Genomic DNA, 10,039 nt, shown 5'->3' on the forward strand with positions numbered 1-10,039 from the left:
AACAGAAACCGGACTTATATGATGGACAGATTTATGTCAATTTAGCTTGCAAGCTAAAGCAGTAAGCCTGTAAGTCCATGAACTGTATATTATTTGAAATGGTACAATTTATGAAATAATTATTGGATATATACGTATTGACTTTGCCTGTGATGCTACTTGAGCTGGCAGCTCCACCCACAGTGCCAGCCCTGAGTAATCTGGTGCCCTAGGCAAGATCTTAGCCGTCAATTTCACAATCAATGTTCATACACTCACACAGAAACTGCATGTATATATTCAAGATTTTATTTATTCTAAGTCAAAAATATCACACCAAATAAAAACCGAAGAAAGAAACAAATCATAAAAATACAATATAAATAAGGCATTGCACAAACATATTATCTCTCAGCCTCAGAGTGCCGTCTCTCTCTTATCTATTGTCAGCCACTTTGCAAAACGACCTCCAACTCCTCCATGTTGCCATGTGGGTATTGTGCTCCTGGCTATCCTCATGAACCTTCAGCAAGTGGCTTGCATTGTTCCAGTCCTTTAGTCCTTTCCTTATTAAGTCTGTATTCTTTTGGAGAAAACATTTAGCAGCAGAAGCAGTGCAAGCTATCATTTCTGTTTGAGTACATCAGCCAGCTTCTTTTGATTTTTTCAGCATTGACTAAGACTGTTAAAAAAGTCACGATGACACTCTCACATCTTTGTTTTTGGAAAATGCATAACTGCTTTTTTATTTGAACTGGTCCTCTGTGAACTAGTCAGAAGAGATACCCAGTCAGCAGGTCTGTTGGTGCCTTTAGTCCTGATGCTGTGTCACTCTGCTGTGCTGAGGTAGAGGACAGGAGCACCTGATGCTGTGTCACTCTGCTGTGCTGAGGTAGAGGACAGGAGCACCTGATGCTGTGTCACTGGGCTGGTGAAATATTTTTATATCTGAAGAGAGAAGAGAAGTATATGTGACCACTGCATGTTACATTTTAATAAAAAAACAAAAACAGATGCTTGATGTGTGCTATACATAAGACTAATAATGAACATGTGATGAGATTCATTCAGTTTATTGTCATTGCAATACAATTAAGCCTAATCAGAGTACAAGTGCAGTGTGTATATATATATTAACAGTAATACACTTTAACACTGATGTAAACTTTAACAAACATATACTGTGACACATTAAACCAAAGGCTTACAACTACACTATTACAAAGGGGATGGAAAACTACTAACGTTAGCATTTTAACTGATATACAAGCAGGAAAGACACCTGTAAAAGAACACCTGAACAGGCCTAACGTTAACTTTCTAAACGTCCCTGATGAATTAAAGGTGGAGTAACATTAACACACAAACTATTTATTGATTATTAAACAATGCTGCTATCGTCCGAAGTAAGCTAGCAAGCTAACACTCTGCTCCAACAACGGTAACTACGATCATTAAACTATTAATTTCCTTTCACCTCATCACATTGACGTTACTGTACCTCTATCTTCTTCACGTCTTCCTCTTCTTTCCTTTTTTTCCTTCACTGGGTGCCGGATGGTTTCAGTCTTTTGGACCTTGTGGTTCCGCTACAGTTTCAGTAAATCTCTCTTGGTTTTGGGGTCTCGGTCCGGTCAGATTTCGGCAGCTCGCCTCTCGACCCGCCCCCCTCAAAGAGGACAGGTACAGTGCACTAGGGGTGGGCAGATCGATCCAAATATCGATAGTATCGATACCATGGTGAGTATTGGTATCAGATCGAAACTAGCGTGATGAGATCAATATTTTCGTTGTAGTTTCTCTTCTATAAGTTCAGCAAATCACTCGTTTTTCTTCACAGAGTTTGTGTGAGCACAGCGTCTCTCTTATGTGCAGTGCTCCTCTCCACCTCTCTCACTCCGCTCACTCAGGTTCACTGAGGAACTCAAAAATATATGCTTATATTTAGATATATAGCCTACCTCATACCTGAAGTATGAATATGGCAGAGTATAATTACTCTTTTGAAGCTGTTGAAGGAACATTAGTATTCCTATTTCATGCAGATGGGTTATAGATTTAATTATGTTAAATATTATTTTCTTATTGGCTAAAATCTTTGTCCTGTGTTTTATTATTATCATAATCATGATCAACTCAATAAAGGCAAAAGTACAAAATCATTCAATGATCAGTAATCTTCAAAGAAAAAGTATCAGTATTGGTATCGGCAATACTGGCACTGTAATTACTTGGTATCGGATCGATACCAAAATTTCGCCCACCCCTACAGTGCACCGTTTGGAGTGATCGAGGTTCGATTATTTTCCCCTGTGACCTGCCTGTGACCTACGTGATGTCATTTAAACACTTTTCTACTCAAACCCAAAAACTTGAATTCGTGTTCACAGTGAAGACTTCGTAGTCGTAGAAATTAGAGTCGTGCTCACAAGACTTTGCACTCACAGCTTTTAGATTCATACTCACATAAAAACAATCCTAACCCAAACAATTTCTCAGACTTGTGTATATGACAGTAGAATTTTGTGTACAACGATTTTATTTGCACACAAAAGTTTAACATTACGAATATGAATGTTAGAATCATGGACACGTCTTTTTGACAGCGATCTTACTCCATACTTTCGGAGGCAGCCCCCACACTCAGGAAGATTGGAATTAATGTCAATGTCATCCCCGGGTCACGGCATCAGCATTGAACAGAGTGGGACCTTTAGTGATGACCAACGCGGACTGGCAGACCTTTGTTCGAGGTGAAAACTGAATAGCAAACAACTCTGAGAGGTATATAGACTGATAATAAACTGCTAAATAGTGCTGCCAATGGACCAGGCATACAGGTTTCCTTGTTTGGTGCTTGGTCCTACTTGACTGGTTTACTTTTTTTTCCTTTTTATTTCACTCACAGGTGACTCTGTTAATAGTCGCAGTAGCACTAAGTGTCCTCCCCTGGAGAGATTTTAGTCACCACTGAAGTTGGTTAGCAGGATGTTTGTGCAGCCAGCTGGGTTTTTGGAAGTTAGTTCTCATTTGTTTGTATATACAAGTTCTTTCTGTTCATCACGTTCAATGCTTGTTCATATCATAGTAACAGATGTGCAGTCATATTTTATGTCTCAGGTACTTAACAGGTGCACTATGCTGAAACTGAGGTCTGGGTGGAGAATAGTAATTGAGGATAGGCTGAACATGTTTGCTATACATACATGAACAATTTAACCATAATCACATATAATGTCCATGGACTGAATCATCCTATTAAAAGGAAAGAAAATATATAGTCAGTTAAAAAAATGTGTATAGAACATTTCTTTATTTTAACAATCAAAGGGACTATTAAAAAGATGGTTATATCACACATATATAAGATACTACAAGAGGAACTAACAGATAACAGTTTAGATATGAACGAAAAATGGGAACTGGAAATATTCCAGATAACAGCTGAGAACTGTCATGCAGAGAGGGCTAGAAAATTAGAAATAGCCCTATCTGGAAGGAATTTGAAGGGAAAACTTAGATGAGGTTTTTCAGGACTCCCGTCGTTTCATCAAGATTTGCAGATGCCTCAGATCAGTGCTGGAGGGGCTGTGGCCTGGTGGGAGACCACACACATATATTCTTGGACTGTCCGAAACTGTTAATATATTGGCTAAACATACAAATTGAAATAAAAAAATGGTTAAATGTAGATCTTCCCTTAAAGCCATCTTGTTTCGTGTTAGGAATATTGCCAGTTCCCAGTCAGAGAGTATTGCTGAGAGTCCTTCTTCTAATTGATAAGAAGATGATTACAATCTCCTGGCTGAGGCCGCAGCCCCCCACAGTAACACAATGGAGAGAGAAGGTTAAGGATGTTTATTACATGGAAAATGTAACCGCAAGGTTACACTTGAAAACGGATGTATTCCTGAATAGATGGTCCTCAATTACCTCATATTTTATTGATTGAAATGATTCTTGATGTGACTGATGAGGGTTTTTCTTCCCCCTGCCAATTAATTATGAATAATGAATGTTTGTGTACTGTATGTTCATCCTCTCACTCAGTGAATGAAGATCACTGCCCACTTTCAAGTATGGACTCTATCTAGACATTGTTAGGATGTCAAAATCCATGGACTACCTCTACCCCATTCACACCTGTGTTGTATCCTTGAACGTGTGAATGTATATGACTGCACCTGATAAAGGGTAAAAAGAAGTAAAAAATAAATAAATAATTAAATAAGAGCTTTACAGTGCACCCCATTGGAGTTTAGAAAGTTTCGACCGTTCCTAGCTTGCTGCTAGCAACAGAGACCGAGGAGACGCTAGCATCTCCTGGATCTCAGCAGCTGTCCAGTTGCTCATCTTGACGTCCTCAGATGAAGTGATGGACTGACTGCTGTGATCAGCTGTTTCCTTGTTTTAAAACTCCCCGGCTGTGGGTCGCACAACAGTGCCGGTCATCGACACCTCCGCCCATGTTATGAAGGGGCCGGCACATTGAAGCCTCGGATTTAGATAGCAGGCGAGGCGGAAAATCGGCAGACCAAAACAGACCCCCAATTTGCTGGCCTCTGTCTAAAACTGCGGACCTAGCCGCCAAAAGGACGGGCAAATTGGCGGCTTGCTGCCCTGTCTAAAAACAGCTAGTGACACTATTCTATGTTCAAAGCTAAGTGGATTGAAAATGCTGTTCTTGGGGTAAAACATTAAAAAACAGTGGGGTAGGGTGGGTAAAGAGATATTCTGGCCAAGCAAAGAAGAAGAAGAGAGTAGGCTATGTTGTACAGATCCAGTAAAAGACCAAGTCCTGGACACCCCTGCTGTTGCGGGAACTACAAGTGCGATCACAAGATAACCTCCAATTTTTACTATCATGTCTTGCATGGCACATATGCAATATTTACCACTCCTCGGTGTAAATGACTCAGATCTTCTGCCTAACTTCTGCATTACATGGCGCTCACAGCAGGCTGAGCAGCTAACTTCCAGTTAAGCCCTCTGCTAACTTGTATGGGGGTAAATAATTTAATGTTGCAGCTCATCTAGACCTTTTCAAATATTATCAGACAGAGTGGATCATATTCCTATAGTGAAACAAGTCATTTTGCTGTGTTTTCTTGGGAGGATGGGCCTCATGTGATGTTGCAGTTACACGGTCTGGCCACTATTCATTAAATCTGGTTCACAGCTCGGCATTGTTCCTGACAGCTTGGTGACAATCAGGTACAATTGCATCAGACAATGGAGCACATCATGGCGAGAAATCCAAAGCATTAGGGAAAAGGCCTGACATAAACACTGTATCTATGGTTGCTAAGCTTAGTTCAGAGTGGGGGTTTATGAACGATCAACTGTTTCAGCTGTAGAATAACCCCATATATCTATCCTGTTTTTACATTCCAGGTAAGTGACCTTAATACATCAGCAAATTCTGTCTATTGGCTCAGTTTTTCCTCAAACAAATTATCAAACAAATTCTTGAACTGACCAATGTGGAATTCCCTGCACTTCCCTGCACACTAATTAGAGAGCCACAGCTGAAGACCCACAAGCAGAAGAATGTATTAAACAGCATGCATTGTATGCTACTAGTTTGGAGACCTTTTCTGCATTTACTGCTCATTGAAAGACGTATCAGATGTCATTCAGCAAATCAAAGTTACCAAAATTACCAAAGGGCAGATTGTTTAAGGAGGGCCCAGTATCTGCAAAAAGATGTTGGTGAAGAATATCTGGGGAGCCAAAGCACAAAACCACAATACAATCCCTCCTTATATTCAACAATCCCCCTGGTTTGAAGATTTAGGACTTTGGGAGTTATGAGTGCAGACATTGTGATGTCTCTCCTAGAGGCTACAGTGGGAAAAATGTCTCCTTCCCCACACACATATGCACACATGCACACACGCACACGTGCACACAGGCACACTTGAAGGCTTGACATGCCACTGATGTAGTGGTGCAAAGTAATTTAGCTAATTTACTGAAGCGCTGTAGTTTTGTACTTTGTTGTTCTTTACAGCATTTACTATTAAGTACTTGTAATGTTCTTTATGTGAGTGATTAAACATTGTGCTACTTCATACTTCTTCATCACAACCATGAAGGGAAATATCTTTATTTTTAAAATGTTTTAGTCCAATACAATTATCAGACCATGATAGTATTTACTTAGTTTGATGAATAAGAATTTCCATCATAATACTAGATATGAATACGAATATTTTTACATGTTCTAATAAAACAATCAAAAGGGCCATTCTTCTGCATACTGAGTGCTTTTTAGAGACAGCCTCCCAACTGTTCTGGCCATATGTTCTATAGAACAGAATTTTCTACCTTTTGGTCTTAGCAGTGGGGTGCATATATGAATAAAACCCTGCCTACCTTTCTTATGGGTTTTTGTTATCACACAAGCAAACCCGCACAAATACCTACATACATTAGTTGCACAAGGGGGCTGTTTGGTTTTGTGCTGCTGCTCTAGGGCTCTAAATATTGCTCAGATGCTAGTGTATGATGGCACACAGGCAGCACTGAGGAGCCAGAACTTCAGAGGGATCCTCCACTTTATCACTGAAGCCAGCAGGCAGCTGAGTACACAGTTGTTATCGAGGGACGGGGTTGTGAAGTGGCAATGGGCTGCTCAGTTATAGAGCCATTGATGCCATGCACAGAAAACAGGTGCACAGCAGAGGAGTGGGGGAAATTGACAGGTAGAGTGGGGGAAGCGTCTTTCCAATTACATCATCACACTCCTATCTGATTTGATCTTGTGCTTCAACCCCCCCCCCCCCCCCCCCCCCCCCCAAAAAAAAACTCTCCTCCCTCCATTGTTTCACCAGCTTTTAATAAACTAAAGGGCAGATTCCTGACTGAAGCAAGGGGGGTGGGCAGACCAACAGACCTGTCCTCCAGCCACACACACACACACACACGCACAGAGTTTGGCATGCAGAGTGCCAAGCTCTTCCACTGTCTACTGACGCCAGCTCCTGAAACACACACACAAACTTACTCTTTCCTCTCCGTCTCACACCACACACACCCTCTCTTACCCTCTCCACGCACTAACCCCCTAAAAGCTAAGCTCCTCACTAAATATATCCCCCACAGTAAAGATAAGACAAACAGTGTGGATTTGAGAGCAGGGTACAGCCAATGACAGACAGCCATGTGAGCTGGAGCTAAGCTTGTGTTAGCTTTACAATTTAGGCTTCTCAGAAACAGCAGAGAGCCACAGAGAGAAATGAAAGAGACAGGGGACATATGTATGAATATTCCCAGATTTCTATTGCTTTCTGGCTGCTGGTCAGTGTATCATAATTTGGGAGCTGATCAGAGTTAAATTTGATGTAATTTAATAGAACAGAAAACAGAACTCCTAATCCTGCTGGTTCAAAAAACTTGCACGTCAGTTCCTATATCTGCCTTCTGTGTTCTCTGCATCCTCGTCACAGAGAAAGAGAAACACTGAGAACGTAGTGATCTACAGGCTAAAGCCAGTGCATAAAACAAGATCAATCCTCCATTCAGCTCCAAGCTCGAGGCGTTCTCAAAAAGAGCAAGCAAAGGAGATGTAGGCGTGTTTGTTTAATCCCGTAGGACCAGGCTTCTTGGGGCAGCACAGATCCGTCACGTGCTTGTCTTACAGGACAGCGTTAAGGAACTTGTCAATGGCCTGCAGTTCGTGCAGAGGATCAATTTGTCAGAAGCACATTCCTGCAGCAGTGAGACATTGTAAACTGCCTATCAGAGCTTCAACACTGTCCTAATAAATACACTCACAATGGGTCCCTGTGTGTGTGTGTGTGTGTGTGTGTGTTAGCAATGCATGTGTGAGAATATGAAACATGAGATCACAGACACAAAGCCATCCATGTGCTGCTCTGCCAGAGCATTGCTGTCTATCTGCACCTGAATGTGCAATCTTTCAAACACACCTCCTACTCCTCTTCCTCACCTTTCTCTTCTCCAAACAGTTCAAAGGTGATTTAGAGTTTGAGGCGAGGATGCAGACTCAATCAATGAATAGAAAAAACAGAGACATTTCCTTACAATACAAACTGTTTCTCATCTGGTGTCACTGGACATGGAGAAGGACATCTGGAGGGCTGTTTGCTTCACACATCTCTTTCTCTTTTCCTCCTCTTGTGTCAGACTCTCTGTCACTCTCACCTCCTTCAGCTCTCTTTCTCTCTCACCCTCGCACACATCTCAGTTTCATTCTGTTTATTCTATTTATTGTGTCCTTCTCAGGCACTGCCTGTCCTCTGAAGGGTTCACTATTTCTGTCTCTTTCTCAGATGTGTTTCCTCCTACTTAGACTTTTTCTCTCCCCTGTCATTAGCCCCTAGTCTTTTGCAGTCACTTCATTTTTAATTTAAACACCTTCTCCCTCTCTCTTTCTCCCACACACACGCCTCTCGTTCTCAGTTCGATGGAAGTGGCAGCTCATCTCCTCCTCCTCCTCCTACCTACCACAGAGTCTATTATATCTGTCATCATCTCTTCTAGCATAAGCCTGCAGCCCGGGACCCACAGGAGAGGCCAAGTCAATCATACACTCATGAACATAACTGCACACACCTGTAAAACACATATCCATAAGTTATTCACATCGCTATTAACCTCATGTTCCAGCATACACACTCCCTACAAGCTCTGCGAGTTGCACTATCCCTCCAGCCTCACTGTCAGCGCCTAATAAGCAAATCCACCAGCACCAACACAAACATGTTGACTCCTATTACACATCATGTCACACTGTTTCCTAATCAGAACCACTTGCAGATTCTGGATACGTGGGGCAGAAAATACCTGCAATAAAAGAGGAATGTGCACCTGAGCTTTGGGATGTGCAGCAGAGAAAGAGTCAGCCCAAGTTTAACTCATGCATGTAAAATGAAAATGCATTGTGTTATCTCACATCCAGCCCGTAGTAGTTCATCCTAATTACACAATTGTGCAACATTTGTCAAAAAGTCACTCATGTTTTGATAGAATAGATTTTCAAGTACTCAAAAAAGAAGGACAGATCTCCACAGTAGTGTGCTGATTGGACACCCAGGCTGGTGGTCTTACCTTCAGCTCCCAGCAGCAGAAAGACAACAGAGGTATCCAGACAGAAGCTGAGATCCTGTACGCAACACCGGTTTGTTGTTCAACTGTTATTTACTAGCCAGCTCCTCTCTACTCCTGCTTCTTCCTCTCTCTCTATCTCTCTCTGTCTCTCTCTCTCTCTCTCACACACACACACACAGATTGTCTGAACGCTATTTTATCCTCCTCTGTCTTACTGTCTCTCTCACCTCCTCTCTCTCTGTCTCTCTGTCTCTCTCTCTCTCTTCTGTCCAACACTCACACTCTCTCACTTTGCTGTAGGAGGGAAATCACCAGAAGGAGGGAGCAGCCTGGATGCTTTGCCTGCAAGGACGATCGTCACATGTGGATCGTGACACAGCAATCGTATATCATACGCCCTTTCCTCCTCTCTCTCTTTCCCTCTATCACACACACACCAGCTGACGCACTGACACGCTCCACAACGGCAAATGGGAATACCAGCCCTGGACGGCTCTGCTGGCCCCATCAGCACAGAGCTGACCAAAAGCTGCAGCCAGTTTTACGAGGTCAGGGTTATAAAACTGTTAGCAGATTGAGTTTATTTAAAAACAACTGGCCCCTGTGGCCCTCCTCTTCACGCGCTTTCTCCTACCATGACATGAGGGGTGGGGGTGCGCAGGTTGGGTGGGTAAGGGGGAGGAGGTGATCAAGCGAAGAGGAGTTAAATGGGAGGTTAGATAACTCTCTCAAAAGTTTGTTTGCAAATGTTCAAATGACCAAATAAAGATGAATTTTTTCTAAATCTACACTCTACATGGATTTGAATGAAAAAACAATGCATTCATCATATTTTGAAAAAATATACAGGACCCAGTTCGTCGGTAGATATTTATTTTTTAATTATTTGTTTTCACCTGTAAACAGTGATATAATGGTGCTGTGCCTGTAGGTTTGGAAATGATAAAAACAACAGCAACAGAGCCCGGCACAGAGCAGATCCAAA

The 10,039-nt window shown here is 42.0% G+C and overlaps 1 protein-coding gene across 3 annotated transcripts in view; it reads right to left on the reverse strand.

Moving 5' to 3' along the window:
- The window catches only part of ndp (norrin cystine knot growth factor NDP), a 36,388-nt gene extending 26,817 nt beyond the window's left edge, over window positions 1-9,571 (reverse strand). The window contains exon 1 of one of the 3 annotated variants that reach the window (XR_003985060.1): window positions 9,055-9,571. The gene's annotated coding sequence lies outside the window, so the exon portion shown is untranslated. The other 2 variants (XM_030427333.1, XM_030427334.1) reach the window with 2 other exon arrangements.
- Window positions 9,572-10,039: the final 468 nt, after the last annotated feature.

This window comes from Sparus aurata, chromosome 9 (assembly GCF_900880675.1).
Source record: "Sparus aurata chromosome 9, fSpaAur1.1, whole genome shotgun sequence".
In the NCBI taxonomy this organism is placed as follows: Eukaryota; Metazoa; Chordata; class Actinopteri; order Spariformes; family Sparidae; genus Sparus; species Sparus aurata.